Source organism: Podarcis erhardii (assembly GCF_964252035.2).
Source record: "Podarcis erhardii genome assembly, chromosome: 4".
In the NCBI taxonomy this organism is placed as follows: Eukaryota; Metazoa; Chordata; class Lepidosauria; order Squamata; family Lacertidae; genus Podarcis; species Podarcis erhardii.
In genome coordinates, this window is record NC_138508.1 from 8,576,651 (window position 1) to 8,595,376 (window position 18,726).

The 18,726-nt window shown below is 45.6% G+C and overlaps 1 protein-coding gene across 2 annotated transcripts in view; it reads right to left on the minus strand.

Moving 5' to 3' along the window:
- P2RY6 (pyrimidinergic receptor P2Y6) overlaps positions 1-18,726 on the minus strand; it is a 56,515-nt gene that overhangs the window by 10,116 nt on the left and 27,673 nt on the right. The window contains exon 1 of one of the 2 annotated variants that reach the window (XM_081860680.1): positions 13,318-13,407. The exons of the other annotated variant lie outside the window; for it this stretch is intronic. The gene's annotated coding sequence lies outside the window, so the exon portion shown is untranslated. Of the gene's footprint in view, positions 1-13,317; positions 13,408-18,726 lie in introns of those variants that run through there. 2 annotated transcript variants of the gene reach the window in all.

Here is an 18,726-nt window from a genome sequence, read left to right on the forward strand (position 1 = left end):
GGCTGCTTTGTCAGCAGCATGATTTCCTCTGGTTATTGGATCCCTTCCTCGTCCATGACCTTTGCAGTGCATTACAGCAATCTGTTCTGGAGCCCATACTGCTTCTAACAGGATTTCTACTTCAGGTCCATATTTCAAAGCCTTCCCGTGGGCTCCGATTAGACCTCTTTCTTTCCATAGAGCTCCATGTGCATGCAGGGTTAAGAAGGCATATTTTGAATCAGTATAGATGTTTGCCTTACATCCGGCTGCCAATTGCAGAGCTCTAGTTAAACCTATAAGTTCAGCCTTTTGTGCTGAGGTGCCAGCAGGCAAAGCTTCAGCTTCCACAACTTCCTCATTGGTAACCACAGCATATCCTGCTCGTCTGGCACCTTCATGCAGGTAACTGCTACCATCCGTATAATATACAACATCTGGATTTTTCAATGGCTCATCTTTCAGATCAGGTCTACTGGAATAAACTTCATCCATTACTTGGAGACAATCATGTGATTCCTCATCATCTACCTCTGGTAGGGGCAGCAAAGTCGCTGGATTGAGCATATTCACTACTCGTAGATGAATCCTGGGATTTTCACACAATAGGCCTTGGTATCTAGCCATCCTCGGGTTCGTTAGCCAATAACTACCCTTATATTCCATGAGTGTCAGAACAGCATGAGGTACATTCACATACATCGTCTGGCCAAAGGTAAATTTATCAGCTTCTTTGACAAGGCTCGCAGTGGCCGCTACTGCCCTTAGGCATGGAGGCCATCCTTTTGCTACTGAGTCCAATTGTTTAGACAAATAAGCTACTGGACGGTTCCAACTTCCTAATCTCTGGGTCAGGACTGCCGCTGCAATCCCATTCTGTTCATGTACATACAGCTGAAAGGGTTTTTCCGAATTAGGCAATCCAAGGGCTGGTGCCTCCATAAGTCGCTGTTTGATAACTAAAAAGGCTTGTTTCTGCTCAGGTCCCCATACGAATGGGTCCTTTTCTGCACCTCGAGTGCTTTCATGTAAGGGCTTGGCCAGACTGCTGAAATCAGGTATCCATAGTCTACAAAACCCTGCTGTTCCCAGGAATCCCCTAAGTTGTTTTCTTGTGGTAGGTTCCTTGATAAGGCAAATAGCTTCTTTCCTCTCTGGTCTCAATGCTCGTTGTTGGTGTGAGATGTCAAAGCCCAAATATTTGACCTTTTCTAAACATAACTGTGCCTTTTTCTGGGAAACTCGGTAGCCAGCTTCCCAGAGCAAGTGGAGCAGTTCCTCTGTCCCTTCTTTACAGGTATCAAAATCCTTTGCAGCTAGTATAAGATCATCCACATATTGCAGAACCACCTTTTCTCCCGGTATTGAGGGGTAACTTGTTAGATCCCTCGCCAAGGCAGTGCCAAATAAAGTTGGGGAATTTTTGAATCCTTGGGGCAATCTTGTCCAGGTTAGCTGGCCTTTTGTTCCTGTCAAAGGGTCTTCCCACTGGAAGGCAAATATAGGTTGGCTCTGTGGTGCCAGCCGGCAACAGAAGAATGCATCTTTCAAGTCCAATACAGTAAAAAATGTTGCTTCTGGTGGGATCAAACTCAGCAAGGTATATGGGTTTGGTACATTTGGGTGCAAGGTCTCGATAGCCTGGTTTACGAGCCTCAAGTCCTGCACTGGCCTGTATTCATCTGTCCCAGGTTTTCGAACAGGCAAAAGGGGTGTGTTCCATTCTGATTGGCAAGGCTTAAGCAGACCATATTTTAATAGGCGGTCCAAATGTTTCTGGATGCCCTCCGCTGCTCGCCGGGGTAAGGGATATTGCTTTACAGATACAGGGGTAGCCATAGGTTTTAGGGTTACTACAATTGGAGCTATATTCTTAGCCATTCCTGGTGGGCTATTTTCGGCCCATACTCCTGGTGGCACCTGTAGAGTTCGGAGGAGCTTGTTTAATTCTGTATCCAATGTGGGTTGGACTTGCAAGGCTGACATTAGGCGCCATGATTGTTCCTTAGGTACTGAGAGGGTAATTATTCCTGCTGCTTTTGATGGCAGTTTCATTTCTGGACCTCGAGGAGTGAAAGTGATTTGGGCCTGCAATTTGGACAGCATATCTCTACCTAAGAGAGGTATTGGACACTCAGGTATATACAAAAACTGATGGGTTAAACGATGTCCCCCAATCTGGCATTCCAAAGGTTGGAGGAAAGACCTCTTGGCTGACTGTCCAGTGGCACTTTTAATGACTACACTTTTAGATGCCTTTTTCTGCAATAGTTCTGGGAGTACCGAGTATTCAGCCCCAGTATCAATCATAAAATCTATTAAATGGCTCCCTAATTGAATCGTGACCGTGGGCTCCTGGAAGCCTAACTTTATGGAGTCCGGTCGTTCCTAGTCTTGGGTAAAATCCTCTTCTGCCAGTCCAATGAAATTGTCTCTACTCCGTCCCTGTCCTGGTCTCTGATATCTTCCATCTCGGATCATTCCCCGTCCCCGTCCCTGGTTTCTTGGGCCGGAGCCTGGGCCTGGGCCTGGGCCTGGGCGTACTTCTTCCAACCTCAGGGGTTCAGGACACTCCCGCTTCCAATGACCCTCCTTCTTGCAATTTGCACATTGATTCCTTCCCAGTGGTGGATTCCTTCCTCGCCCTCGCCCTCCATTTAAGGGGCGGTGGTCTTGCTTCACTGCTGTGGCTAGCATTACCATCTTTTCCTTCTGCCACTTCTTCTTCTCTTGCTTCTCAGCCTCATCCCTATTCCGATAAACTCGGCGTGCAATGGCCATAATTTGGCTCATCAGCATCCCTTCCCATCCTTCTGATTTCTGAATTTTCTTACGAATGTCAGAAGCGCACTGGGCCACAAATGTAGCAGTAATCATTCTGCTGTTTTCAGGGGCTTCAGGGTCAAAAGGAGTCCATATACGATAGGCTTCTTGCAGCCTCTCTAAAAAGTCTCCCGGACTCTCATTTGGTTTCTGTTCTACTTCTGAGACTTTAGACATATTAGTGGGCTTCTGGCATGCCCTGCGGATACCTTGCACAAGTGTCTGGCGGTAGGTGGTGAGTCTGGCCAGGTGAATTGCATTGTTTGGATCCCAATTAGGATCTTCCAAGGGAAAGTTATCTTGGAGATGACGGTCAATATTATAAATATTTCCCCCTCTGGCCTGCTCACGCAAATATATCTGTGCCTTTTCAATTATGTCTCTCCTTTCCTCAGTGGTGAACAGAGTATTCAGGAGCTGGCGGCAATCTGTCCAAGTAGGACTATGAGTATTTACTATTGAAGTCACCAAGTCCATCATAGCCTGAGGTTTTTCTGCAAAAGATGGGGTGTGTGTTTTCCAATTCATCAGATCTGTAGTTGTGAATGGAATATATTGCAGGGTCGAAGTTCGAGGTGGCCGTGGTCCGGGTTGCCCATTAACCAGCGCAGGCTCCTCAAGTGCATCAAATACTCTTCTAAGAGGGGCTACTACGTGATCTTTCTCTTCACTTTGCTCTAGGGGCCTCAAATCATAGGGGATGGTATCTGTCGCAAGGCGTTCTTTTAGCAGCTTTATACGCCTGGCTGTATTGCTTGCTGACCGAGCAAGGTCTCCCTGTAACTTCTGTAACATTTCTCTGGGACTTGGATGTACAGGGGTTTGGGGTGGGCAATCAATTGTTCCACTAAAGGAGACTGTAGATGGAGGTCTATTAGGAGTCACAGGTGGAATAACCACTTCTGCTTGGGCTTTATTATAGAACTCCAATGCCTCCTGAAGATATTTATCATAATCTATCAAGGAATCAAGCTCTGTGACTCCACTCCCATTATTCATTCCAGTTTCTTGCCTTGGGGTTACAACTGGTGGAGTGTTTGGATTAAGCTCCCTTCGATGTGGAGCATAGGGTGGAGGTGGAAGCACCTCTTCCTCTGGCCCCTCAAAAATGGGTTTGAGTTTATTTGGCAAGATTCCTTTCCTAGCTTCGGCTTTTACAGCCAATAATTTGCATCGTTTGACTTTGCATTCCCTTATCCATGGAGGATTTTTATTTAATGTGCTCAGCCAGGAATCTATATATGGAAATTGTTCTGGGCACCCTCCAGTTTCTTTGGCGATATCAGTCCAAAGTTTGCTTACTAAATTTATATCAAAAGTTCCCTGAGATGGCCATCCAGTAATTTGTTTTGGCCATTCTAGTTCACATAACGTTCTCAAGCGCTCTGGCGTCATTTTGACTCCATATGCCCCTGAGAAGGCTTTCTTAAAATTATTTAACATACACTCAAGAGGTGTATTTTCCCCCTTTGAACCCCCAACTCCCATTGTATGGCCCTGTGAAGTATCCACTCAGTCACTCACAGACGCGCTTCGTGGGTTTCCTTGCCTAGATGGAGTCGCCTCACTAGGAATCGAAGTACTGCCCACTCCACACTCGGGTCAGCTACAGATTGCTCTGTACTTTCTCACACATACAATGCGCTGGATACTTCACCACACTCTACCTCCCAATCCTTCCCTTTCCCTACACCAGATCACCATCTGATGTACCCAACCACCTAGCGTACTCAGTTTCCCCTTACTGAGACGCAGAAGTTTGATCAAGACTTCTCTTCCTCCTAATTAATTGGAGGGCCAAAAATCCCTTTGTGCACTTACCCTTGGTTGGTTCCCTGTTTCCCCCGGTCCGTCGCCGCCAGTGAGCAGGGTATCAGACAGACGAGTCTTCTGCGTTCCCCCTGGAAAAATTTACCAGTGCGCGCTTTGGGTAAGCAGTTGTCCTCTCTCTTGTACCCTGCCCAGTAGGGCGAAGGGGCTGCGTTCCAGCAGACCACTTATCCGAGTCACGGCACCATAAAATGTAGCACCCTGCTTGTGGTTAACGCTTAGCTGGAATGAAATATTCAACGCAGCAATAGAGAAATTAAAATAGTAATTTATTTGTCAGACAAATAAATAAGAGGCTCAGTGGTACATGGTTACCAAGCTCTGGCCTGGCCTCCTGCCATTCTGGCCAGCACTTATATTCCCTTAATCCAGCCCCCTTTGCTCCTCCTGTGGCTGCCTCTGTCCAATCAGCCTGGTTGAAATTCCTATTGGCTGTTTGCTAGAGCCAATCACAAAAGATACACCCACAAGAGATACACCCATTTCCTTGCCCTTATAAGGGAGACAAAGAGCTATATATATGACATATAAGTAATAATATATCTTACATGGAATCTTAATTACCAGCTCACCTCTTGCCCTTCTTGCCCTATTGCCTTATAAAACAAATGTTTAATCTTACATTTTATGTTCAACAGATGTCAAGGATCTTGAGTTTCACATCAACATTGAAAGATTTCCTTCATTTAATGTTTCTAAACAAAATGCCTGACAACTATATATCAAGACTGCTTAGATGGCGTCTTCTGTCTGGCAGGGTGGGGGGCTGGTGGCTGACTTAATTTCAGGATAAATACAACTTTTACAACCATAAGAATCTAGCATTCCTTAAATCCTTTGCATAATTACATTTAAGCCAATATATTTAAGCTAATATATTTCATACATTTATCATAGGTAGCCTCTTAAAAGAATAAAGCTTTTCAAAGTAAAAAGGAAGGAACTCAATAAAACACAGCTTTTAAAAGAAGCCTCTTCAGTTTGCACCTCCCCCTTTCCCCCTCCTCTCCAGCCTCAAAATAAAATAGGAAGAAGCTGCTTCTTCTGCCAAGCCAGTTGCCTTTCCAACATTTAACACATTTTAACCATTTTTAACTCTCTCAGTTTAAGAAAGAATGGCTTTAGAAGAGACTTCCCCAAAAATGCTCTCTTTCTTTCTAGCTAAATGTTTTTCTTTCCATTTGCTCCTGGCCTTTCAACCTTAGAAAGAAGATCTGGCTCATTTTACTGGGAGGCACATTGGTATTATCTTCCCCATTCCTAATGGTGTTTTCTCAGCCTTGGGGCAGCATATGTAATTCTCCCTTTTTATGACTTTGAGAATTGTTTTTCTACTATAAATCAATGGGGCCCTTCTTGTCTTAGGAGGAAAAACATCTTGCCAAGGTTCTTTTAGGCAGCTGGTCTTTTGCCTGGCATGAAACATTTGAAAATCCTTTTTTAAGCTCATTTTTAAATACAAGCCTTGATTGAAATATATAGAAGCTTTGATAAAAATGCAGGCTTATGGTTAGGTGCCTCAGCCAGGCTAGACACACATGGCTTTTGGCACCCTTTGCTCAACCTCATGCATCTTATCTCTTTGCTCTGGCACCAACAGCAGGAAGAAAGCAGTTGTGCATATGCAGGCGCTAAAGACTTGCACAAAGGATAGAGCTGAAGGCAAAGGCTTTTAGGAGGAGGCACTATATCCTAAGGACTGCCGAAGCAGGAAAAGCTCTCATCTCCTGCATGAATTGGGCCTTCTCAGTGGTGGCGCCTGCCCTGTGGAACGCCCTCCCACCAGATTGTCAAGAAAATAAACAACTACCAGACTTTTAGAAGACATCTGAAGGCAGCCCTGTGTAGGGAAGTTTTTAATGTTTGAAGTTTTATTCTGTTTAATATTCTGTTGGGAGCTGCCCAGAGTGTCTGGGGAAACCCAGCCAGATGGGCGGGGTATAAATATCATCATCATCATTATAGATTCAGGTAGGTAGCCGTGTTGGTCTGAGGCAGTCAAAAAATAATAATAATTGTCCAGTAGCACCTGGGTATAAGCTTTTGTGTGCATGCACAAAACTACATGTGAATAAATGTATCTAAAGAAGTGTGCATGCACATGAAATCTTATACCCAGAACAAACTTAGTTGTTGCTTATTATTATTATTATTATCATCATTATTATTATTCTAACGCTATCTAGGCTGGTGGCCATCACTGCCTCCTGCGGAAATGAGTTCCACAGCTTAACAATGTGCTGCGTGAAGAGGGGCTTTCTTTTGCCTGCCCCAAATCTTCCCACCTAAATCCTGCGATTAGACACAAACACACACAAACACACACACACAGGGCTCATCCAGACTTCCTGTTGTGCTGCGCTTTCTAGCCACAACTCCATGTTTTAAAGTTCTGTGTCTGATCTTTTTTCTTTTCCCCAGGAAAACCCATTTGCTGCTGTTGTTTTTTTAACAGCTGAATTGGAGCAGCTGGCAGCCGACAGAAAACACAGTTGCCGTTTGCTCCAGTTCAGGGTTAAAAATGCAGGTTTTCCTGGGGAAAGTACTGGGAGAGAAAAGAGAGAGAAAATCCTCAGGCACGAGGGTTCTGCGTGTCAGCCTTACGCAGAAACGTTTGAGGTTTACAAGGAACCAGCTTAATAGGGAGCTCCATTCTGCCGACTCTGACCAATGGATCCACCTAGATCAGTACAGCCTTCACGGACTGGCAGTGGATCACCAGGGATCTCAAGCAGGGGACATCCCCAGCCCTGCCTGGCAAGGCCAGGGGTTGAACCCGAATCTGCCTCCAAGGCAGAGCATATAAACAGGTCAAACTATTTGTCTCTCTGTCTACACTGGCCGTCAGTGGCTGTGTTGGAGTTTCAGACAGTGAATCTTCCCATCCCTGCCTGGCGATGTCAAGTATCAAATTTGGGAAATAAATAATAATAATAATAATAATAATAATAATAATAATAATAATAATTTATTACTTATACCCCGCCCATCTGGCTGGGCTTCCCCAGCCACTCTGGGTGGCTTCCAACAAAATATTAAAATACAGTAATGCATCAAACATAAAAAGCTTCCCTAAACAGGGCTGCCTTCAGATGCCTTCTAAAAGTCAGATAGTTGTTTATTTCCTTGACATCTAGTGGGAGGGCGTTCCACAGGGCAGGCGCCACTACCGAGAAGCCCCTCTGCGTGGTTCCCTGTAACCTCACTTCTCGCAGGGAGGGAACCACCAGAAGGCCCTCGGAGCTGGACCTCAGTGTCCAGGCAGAGCGATGGGGGTGGAGACGCTCCTTCAGGTCTACTGGGCCGAGGCCGTTTAGGGCTTTAAAGGTCAGCACCAAGACTTTGAATTGTGCTTGGAAATGTACTGGAAGCCAGTGTAGGTCTTTCAAGACCGGTGTTATGTGGTCTCGGCGGCCGCTCCCAGTCATAGCTGTCAACGTTTCCCTTTTTTAAAGGGAAATTCCCTTATTCTGAATAGGATTCCTCGCAAGAAAAGGGAAAAGTTGACAGCTATGCTCCCAGTCACCAGTCTAGCTGCCGCATTCTGGATTAATTGCTGTTTCCGGGTCACCTTCAAAGGTAGCCCCACGTAGAGCGCATTGCAGTAGTCCAAGCGGGAGATAACCTTGCGCATGCCAAGAGGATGCCTCACCCCCGAGCTATGACTTTGCCCCCCCCCCCACTTACCTATAGTTGGCTCGGAATCTGCAACTTCAAACCTAAAAATAAGAAGGCAGCCAGCCTCCTGCACCCAGGGCCGGTCTAATTCCTCTGCCCCTTTTCGTTCAAGCAACATTGTGGTTTCAGCAGCAAAGGGCCTGTGCCCATGCATCACTTTCACCCGAAATTGACACACCAACCGCTTCCTCCTTTTGCACAAGTTTCGCTCTAAAGTGTCCCCAGCGGGGTTGCTTGCAGAGGAGACGGCCGGCCATTCATCGCCTGTGGCAATTTGCTGACACATTTAGGGAGAACAAAAAATTCCTTCCAGTAGCACCTTAAAGACCAACTAAGTTAGTTCTGGGTATGAGCTTTCATGTGCATGCACACTTCTTCAGATACACTGAAACAGAAGTCACCAGACCCTTCTCTATAGTGAGAATGTGGGGAGGGGTATTACTCAGAAGGGTGGTGGGAATGGGTGATTGGCAGATAGCTGTGATGAGCCTGTTGACGACTCTTAACGACTGCAATAGGTCTTACAGGAAAAAGCAAGGGGTGAGAAGGTGAAAAATGGCTTTGTCATGTATAATGAGATAAGAATCCAATGTCTTTATTCAGACCAGGTCTCTCCATGGTTTTAAGTTTGGTAATAAGTTGCAATTCAGCAGCTTCTCTTTCCAGTCTATTTCTGAAATTCCTTTGTAATAGAACAGCTTCTTTGAGATCTTGTATAGAATGTCCTGGCAGATTGAAGTGTTCTCCTACTGATTTAGGGAGGAGGAAGCAGCCACAAAACCACCTGCCTCTCTCAAATGCTCCTCCTGGGCAGCAGATTTCAAACTCTTTTTAATGCTCCAGCATCTAAGGAATTGCATTTCTTGTTCCCGTCGTTTTTTAATTTATCGGGGTTAGGAAGGATGACGAAAATTAATTGAGGGTCAGGTATTTGTCTGGTCCAGGGGTCAGCAAACATTTTCAGCAGGAGGCCAGTCCACTGTCCCTCAGACCTTGTGGGGGGGGGCGGACTATATTTTCTGGGGAGGGGGAATGAACAAATTCCTATGCCCCACAAATAACCCATTTTAAATGAAAGCACACATTCTACTCATGTAAAAACACCAGGCAGGCCCCGCAAATAACCCAGAGATGCATTTTAAATAAAAGGGCACATTCTACTCATGTAAAAACACACTGATTGCCAGACCATCTGGGAGCCGGATTTAGAAGGCGAGTGGACCGGATCCGGCCCCCGGGCCTTAGTTTGCCTACCCATGGTCTGGTCAAAAGAGATACAGGACTCAGCTATACAGCTGCAAATGAAACACTTTGAATGTGTTCAAAGTGCAATATATATTTGTGACACCAGGTGGTGAAAAAAAGCATTTCCACAATGTTTTGAACAGGTGTGTAGATTCCACCGCAGTCTATTTATCAAATAACCGCACTTGTAAGAAATCCTTCTTTTAGCATGGTGGCAACGAAACTTTGGAACTCCCTGCCTGTACTCATTTTTGCACCTGCTTAAAACATTTTATTTGGGCAAGCCTATCCAGTTGATGAGTTTCATCTCTTTTACCTCGAATTTCAAATATTTTTAAAAGGTTTCTACATAGTTCTTAACTCACAGAACCATAGAATGACAGCTGAACTAAATGAGCCACCCAGAGTGGCTGGGGAAGTCCAGCCAGATGGGCAGGGTATAAAAATAAATAATTATTATTATTATTATTATTATTATTATTATTATTATTATTATTATCCTCAGGGTCCCTTGCAACTCTGCAATTCTATGACATCGCACAGAAAATAATCGAGGGACACTCGACAGCCAAACTCTGTCAACGGTGTTTTATAGATTGCCATTGTTCCACCATCGATTTGTTAATTACTCTATGTGATTTGTGCTGTATTTGCGATTCTCTATTATGTTCTATCATATTATTACTGGTTATTGTTTGTAAGCCGCTTTGGGGCTTTGCCTGAATGAAAAGCAGCATGGAAAACTTGGTAGCTCAGTCAGCAGAACCCGAGACTCTTAATTTCAGGGTCATGAGTTCGAGAACCATGTGGGGCAAAATATTCCTGCATTTCCCGGGGTTGGACTAGATAGCCCTCAGGGTCCCTTCCAACTCTACAGTTATATGGTTCTACGAACTGTAATAAATCAAATCAAATTGATGTAGGGGGGTCTGGTCCCTGGAATCGTGTGGCAGATTGATCTCCCCAGTTTCCTATCCCAAGTCGATCCTCGCAGAATCTTTTAGGTTTGGAATATGAAAGTGCCAGGGTCTGAATCCACACAATGAGTTCCTCCTCAGAAGCCACAGCGTAGGTGCCAACTCCCTGGGGCCCCGGGTGCCCGAGCACCCACAAAATTCCCCATGAAGGAGTCGGGCACCCACCAATTTCAGTGCACTCTGCATGGCACCCATGGCCCCGCGCAGTGCTTTTTTCAATAATAATAATAATAATAATAATAATAATAATAATAATAATAATAATATATTATTTATACCCCACCCATCTGGCTGGGTTTCCCCAGCCACTCTGGGCAGCTTCCAACAGAATATTAAAATACAATAACCTATTAAACATTAAAAGCTTCCCTAAACAGGGCTGCCTTTGGATGTCTTCTAAAAGTCTGGTAGTTGTTCTCTTTGACATCGGGGGGGGGGCATTCCACAGGGCGGGCGCCACCACCGAGAAGGCCCTGTGCCTGGTTCCCTGTAACTTGGCTTCTCGCAGTGAGGGAACCACCAGAAGGCCCTCAGAGCTGGACCTCAGTGTCCGGGCTGAACAATGGGGGTGGAGACCCTCCTTCAGGTATACTGGGCCGAGGCCGTTTAGGGCTTTAAAGGTCAACACCAACACTTTGAATTGTGCTTGGAAACGTACTGACGGCCAGTGTAGGTCTTTTAAGACTGGTGTTATGTGGTCTCAGCGGCAGCTCCCAGTTTAGAGGTACTCTCATTTTGATTCAAGAAAATCACCATTTTATAGTTCAAATCGGGGGAAATAAATACAGTAAATGGGAAAAAAGTACAAAGATTCGCAAAATGTTTAGTAGCATGCAACCCCCTAGAAAAAAGCACGGATCTCGGGCACGCACTGTCACGGGGGAAAGCTGCACTCCTGAATGACAGACATACATCTTGTGCTACTTGGGGGTCCTCAATGGGTCTGGTAGCACCCCTCATATCACTCTCCCCATGGATTGCTGAAGACAAGCCCAAAATAGTTTGCCGCCTGAGGCGGAACAGCAAATGCCCCCCTCTGCCCACCACCCCACCCAAGAGGCAAGGTGCGCAACAGCTGAAAATCCCCCGTAAAAATCCCCCAAAGAACGAGCAATTTCCTGCCTTTTCGTGACACCCCAATCCAACCGCCTGAGGCACGTGACTCCTGCCTAATGGCAGATCCGGCCCCAAAGAGCAATGACCTTCACAGGCAAAGGTCACGAACTGCGCGTGGCAGCTAATGAGAGTCGCTGGGTCACGTAGGCAGACACACAACACCTTTTTGTTACTCCACTCACACTCCACAAAAGCTGAAAGGCAGTTAGGTCGCCAGCGCTGAAAGGAACCGCTCCTCCTTTCCAACAATTGTATAGCGCTTAATTGGGTTGGAATTGTTTGCGGGGTGTTGAATTTGGGCGAAAGCGATACTTTTCTCTCCTCCCACCGCCGTCTCCGGGCACCTGCGAGGTTGAGAAACTGCTTCGCCTCTCCAACCGATCTGGTCCAGCGCTCCTGGCATAATGGGCACCTTAACCTCCAGCGGATTTCAAAAGGTAAAGTTGGCAGAAAGTTCAGGTTTTGAATGGGCACCGTTCGGATTAGAACAGAAGAGGGAGAGGGAAAAAGGAGGACGTGTAATACATGGAGCTCAGAGGGGGGACTTAAAATTCCTCTTCAAATGCCCGAAGGTTGCACCAAAGCAGGCGAAGGCTTATTTTTCTGCTGCCCAGAAGGGAGGGCCACCTCGCAGAGATTTAAATTACACAAGAAGAGGTTTCCAGACAGGGGGATCCAAAAATCACTGGGAAAGTGTTGGTTTGGGGAACAGGAAAAGGTAACAGTTTTGCCCCTTTGCGACGGGAGTACAGAAAAGCAAAACGGTTCTGGGTGCACGAAACAGATATTAAGAGGAAGTTTTCAGATCAAAGACACCCATTGACCTCTTAATACATTTATTGAATTTACTCAAGGATAGAATCACAGACTAGACAGCATCTTAAAAAAACAGAGACATCACCTTGCAGACAAAGGTCTGTATAGTTAAAGCTATGGTTTTCCCAGTAGTGATGTATGGAAGTGACAGCTGGACCCTAAAGAAGGCTGATCACCGAAAAATTGATGCTTTTGAATTATGGTGCTGGAGGAGACTCTTGAGAGTCCCATGGACTGCAAGAAGATCAAACCGATCCATTCTGAAGGAAATCAGAAGCTGAGGCTCCAATACCTTGGCCACCTCATGAGAAGAGAAGACTCCCTGGAAAAGACCCTGATGTTGGGAAAGATGGAGGGCACAAGGAGAAGGGAACGACAGAGGACGAGATGGTTGGACAGTGTTCTCGAAGCTACAAACATGAGTTTGACCAAACTGCAGGAGGCAGTGGAAGACAGGAGTGCCTGGCATGCTCTGGTCCATGGGGTCACAAAGAGTCGGACACGACTAAATGACTCAACAACAACAACAATTTTTCAATAAGGAATATAAAATTTTAAGAAAAGAAGAGAAGAGAAAATTGATTTGCAAAACCACATGTTATGGGGCAAAACTGCATTCAAAACTATGTACATCGAGAGAAATTAGAACTAAAATGCAGGTAAATTTTCAGGGTTTTCATTACTTTTTCTGCAAACTGATGTGGACGAGAACCTGAACTTTGGAGTGGAGAAATGAGAAGCCAATCTGCCCATCCTCACTCATCCTTAAACCTGGCTTTAAAAAACGAGTATAATTTGTGCCAAGAAACCTTTACTACAATTCCAGACAACCCACCCCAAGTCTGCTACTCACCTCTGTTTCAGGAGGTCTAGCCACACGCAGAGAGTGAGAGGTGCATGAAAGGGGTGGCTTTTCAAATCGCCTGTGCATGCAACTACAAATCCTTTGGCGTACCTGCAGGACAAAGCCTTTTCTTTCTGGACCGGCTCAGGTGGCCTCGGCAACCCCCACCCCTGTGCTGCCTTTCCACCTGCTGTGCCCGGGCTCGGAAAGTCCTTCTGTGGGGATGCCCTATATAGGCAGCAAGAGGAAGCAGTAGAAGCAGAAGCGGATGTCAGATGGCTGGGTGGCAGCGTACGAAACTCGAGGCAAGAGCGATAGGATCAGCAAATCTGACCTGTCCAGTAACCACATCCTGGTGTTGTGGGATGGCTGGCACAAAAGCACTATCACGGGCAGCAACCGGGAGCAGGATTTTGGGAGGGTGGACCTCTGCCTGGCCTCCGATAGGAGGAAGTGCAACCAGCCTCCCCTTTTATATATATAAAAAATATTTATTAGCTTTTTAACATACCATTTTCAACAATAATTAAACATGTTTTTACATCCTATTCAATTTTTTTCGACTTCCATCAGTCCTGTCTGAAATTTTTTCTAATCTCTTAGTATGCATTTCTTATTTTCGCTATTACATTTCAAACTCATGACCAATATCTCTATTTTTTCCTACTTTGTAATACTTCGTATATTTCTCCTTACAAAACTTCTTGTAGTCCTACTAGCGTAATTTGTTGGTCACAGTTGCTCTTCAAATAATCCATATACTTCTTCCAATCTTCTGTAAATCTCTGGTCCTGCAGGTTTCGAATCCTTGCTGTCATTTTGTCCAATTCTGCATAGTCCATTAATTTCGTCTGCCATTCTTCTTTCGTCGGAATTTCTTCTTGCTTCCATTTCTGGGCTAACAGTACTCTTGCCGCTGTTGTTGCACATAAGAACAATTTAACATCTTGCCTATTAATGTCTTGGCCTATAATACCAAGTAAAAATGCTTCTGGTTTTTTAAAGAATGTATATTTCAACATCTTTTTCATCACATTATATATCGGTTCCCAGAAGTTCTTTACTTTCTTACATTCCCTGCAACCAGCCTCCCCTTTTAGACCACTGGAATAGTGGCAGAAGATGGCTGGCAGAAGAACTGTTGGGCAGCAGGTGTATCTGCCTGACAAGAGCTGAGCAAGAAAGAGGGAGGGAGGCTGCAGATTCTAGCAAATGCTTTAAATAGACCTTAAAAAGATTCGCCGATAACAGAACTGTCTGCAGCTTTGGGCCACGGCTGATACGTTGAACTTCCAGGCTCGGGAGCGCATAATCGTCTTCCAAAGCAACTGCTCTATTCCGAACTTAAAAATGGAAAATGAAATGCTGGTGGTCAACAAAAGAGGTTTAAAGATTCTCTCAAGGGAAATCTTTAATAATAATAATAATAATAATAATAATAATAATAATAATAATAATTTATTTGTACCCCGTCCATTTGGCTGGGCCTCCCCAGCCACTTTGGGCGGCTCCCAACAAAGATTAAAAATACATTAAAATGTCACACATTAAAAAGCTGGAATGTGTGTGCAGAGGAGGGCAACCAAGACTCTGAAAACCAAGCCTGATGAGGAATGGTTGAAGGAGCTGGGTATGTTTAGCCTGGAAAAGAGGAGACTAAGAGGAGATAGGCTAGCCATCTTCAAATATCTCAAGGGATGTCACATAATAGATGGAGCAAGGTTGTTTTCTGCTGCTGCAGAGGACAGGACCCAAATCAATCGATTCAAGTTACAAGAAAGGAGATTCCAATCAAATATCAAAAAGTGCCTTTCTGACAGCAAGAACTGTTAGACAGTGGAGGTGGTAGACCACAGGTAGGCAAAATAAGGCCCGGGGGCTGGATCCGGCCCAATTGCCTTCTCAATCCAGACTGCGGACAGTCTGGGAATCAGCGTGTTTTTACATGAGTTGAATGTATGCCTTTATTTAAAATGCATCTCTGGGTTATTTGTGGGGCCTGCCTGGTGTTTTTACATGAGTAGAATGTGTGCTTTTATTTAAAATGCATCTCTGGGCTATTTGTGGGGCATAGGAATTTGTTCATTATTATTTTTTCAAAATATAGTCTGAGGGACAGTGGACCGGCCCCCTGCTGAAAAAGTTTGCTGACCCCTGTGGTAGACTCTCCTTCCTTGAAGGTTTTGAAGCAGATGTTGGATGGCCATCTGTCAGGGATTCTTCAGCTGCGATTCCTGCATTTCCAGGGGTTGGACTAGATGACCCTCAGGGATCCCTTCCAACTCTACCGTTCGATGATCTCTTTGAAACTCCAGGAGAGCCTGGGAACCAGGAAAGCGCTGCATCTTCCATGGCTGACGCTCGAAAGCTTTCGCAGCCAGAAAGCACCGAGGGGGCGGAAGGAGAAGGGATAATCGACTTGACCCTTGTTTCCTGCAAGACATGTCAGCAGGGATCTCTCCAGGCGTGTTCGCAGCATCACGTGGGCAGGCTGATCTGGGACAATGCGTGGCTTTGATCAAAACCACAAACAAACTTTCTCCCTCCTCCAACAACCTCGCAAATGTTTCGACAATTGCTCCACAAAGGCCGCACACATAAACACACACACAAGGGCTGCCAAGATGCGTTTGGCAGAAGACCCCACACAGATTATGGGAGGCTGTGGGAGGGAGAGAGGAGGAAATTCTACAAGCTGACGAGGGCAGAACATGGTTATCTAGACTGAGCTCTTGCTAGCAGAGAACAAACTCTGGTCAGATCCAAAAACGAGATGTCTCTGAGCGATTGCTGCTCCTTTCGATGAACTTTGCACAGGAAGTCTTTTTGCACAGCAAAATGTACGGAGGGAGGGCTTCTTGCTGGTGGCCCCATATCCCACTTAATGGATAGATGCTTGGCCCCCATCTGTAACGGCTTCAAGTTGGGGCCTCTAAAATCCATTTCTTGCCAGTCGCTTTTAATCCCAAATGTTGGGCTGAATACTGACTGGCTGGTATTAAATTGTTTCTCCTTGGTTGTGCAAATTGGTTTTATATGAGCTGTGAAACTGGGCTGTGAAATTGTTTTCAGGCTACTGTTTTCGTGGTTCTGTTTCACTGGAATGAGATTTAGTGCCTTCTCTGTGCATGCAAGCTGCCTGGGGAGCTCTCTCCCAGAAAACATGGCATGGGAAAGATGAAGAGTTAAAATAAGCTAAGAAGATCTCTGCTGAGTCAGGGCAATGGGGGTGTAGGAGCCGAGCATCCTAATGTCGTTTGATATTAATATAGATATTGTTGCAGGATTTGGTTCCCTTTGGCTGTGTTGGCACAGCAGACTTACAAACCTAGCGAAAGCCTTCTGGATCAGGCCAATGGTCCATGTAGCCCAGTATCCTGTTCTCACAATGGGGAACACGGGTGGCGCTGTGGTCTAAACCACTGAGCCTCTTGGGCTTGCTGATCGGAAGGTCAGCGGTTCGAATCCCTGTGACGGAGAGAGCTCCGGTTGCTCTGTCCCAGCTCCTTCCAACCTAGCAGGTCAAAAGCACTCTGGTGCAAGTAGATAAATAGGTACCACTGCCGCAGGAAGGTAAACGGCATTTCCATGTGCTCTGGTTTCCGTCACGGTGTCCTGTTGTGCCAGAACTGGTTTAGTCCTGCTGGCCACATGACCCAGAAAGCTGTCTGTGGACAAACGCTGGCTCCTTCTGCCTGAAAGCAAGATGAGCGCCGCAACCCCATAGTTGCCTTTGACTGGACTTAACTGTCCAGGGGTCCTTTAACTTACCTTAACAACAACAACAACAACAACAACAACAACAACAACAACTTATTATTTATACCCCGCCCATCTGGCTGGGTTTCCCCAGCCACTCTGGGTGGCTCCCAACAGAATATTAAAAACATTAAAAATATTAAAAACCTCTCACAGCCAGCAGGACCCATGCACAAAAGTGCTCTTTCCACTTGTCAATTCCCAGCAATTCAGGGGCATTCTGCCTCTGACAGGGGCAGGAGAACACACCAATCCTGGCTAGTTGATCCTGCTAGTTGATCCTGGCTAGTTGGTCCTGATTGGTTGATCCTGCTCCTCCATGAATTTGTCTGATTTTCAAAGGACTGTCTTGGAATAGCCCAGTAAAATCTGCATCAAAAATAAAGAACTCAAAAGAGAGAGAGACCATCAGACGCCTTGAAGTTGCCTGTCAACAGTGTGCACCTTGACAGCAGATCAGGCAAGTTCATGGGTCACCTGTCAGAGCCTTCAACATTATGGCGAGATGTATTATAGAATCATAAAACTGTAGAACTGGAAGGGACCCGTAAGGTCCTTTAGTCCAACCCCCTGCAATGCAGGATTCCCCCCACAACCTTGAGAGCACAAGCCTCATGCTCTACCACCTGAGTTATATATTGCTGCTCAAGTTAGAGGAGACTTTTCTAAATTTGCACCTGAACACATAAATTAGTGCATGCAAATCTGTGCTTTCTTTGTCATCTACCCAACAGGACAAAACTGTTGAGTTTCTCGTATCTGTCGCTGACTTTTCTTCTTTCTGCGCAAGGCCTAAACAAACGTCCCAAAAGCCTCTCCTCAGTCAAGCGCATTGCCCTGGATCCTTCAATATTTGATATGAGCTGTGTAAATATGCAGGTGCCAATAGTCTGATTTGCTCTTGAAAAACCCCTCCAAGAACCAAACACCTTGACTTCCTCTTCGGGGCTGTCGATGCAACGTGAAAGCGTCACCAAAGACTGTGCAGAAAATTAGCAGCTCACACAAGTTAAAATGCGGGTTTTTTTGGTTTTTTTGTTTGCATGCTATTGTATTTCTGTCAAAGTTTATTGTTCTAGAGCCAAAGGCCACGACAAGCCCATCATGCAACAGATCAATGCAGCCGTACAAAAGCTTAGCATTTCAAACCCTGCAAGAATACTGGGATACATAAGAAGTAAGCTTTAATTGAGAGTTAGCACTACTGTAGTATTGATGTTTTAGTCTCATTACGTGAGCTTCTTTAAATGATCTCCAGTTTGGAAGTGAGTACGAGGGACGCGGGTGATGTTGTGGGTTAAACCACAGAGCCTAGGGCTTGCTGATCAGAAGGTTGGTGGCTCGAATCCCCGTGACGGGGTGAGCTCCCGTTGCTCGGTCCCAGCTCCTGCCCACTTAGCAGTTCGAAAGCACGTCAAAGTGCAAGTAGTTAAATAGGTACCGCTCCGGCGGGAAGGTAAACAGCGTTTCCATGTGCTGCTCTGGTTTGCCAGAAGCGGCTTAGTCATGCTGGCCACATGACCCGAAAGCTGTATGCCGGTTCCCTCAGCCAATAAAGTGAGATGAGTGCCGCAACCCCAGAGTTGTCCGCAACTGGACCTAATGGTCAGGGGTCCCTTTACCTTTATTACACACACACACACACACACACACACACAC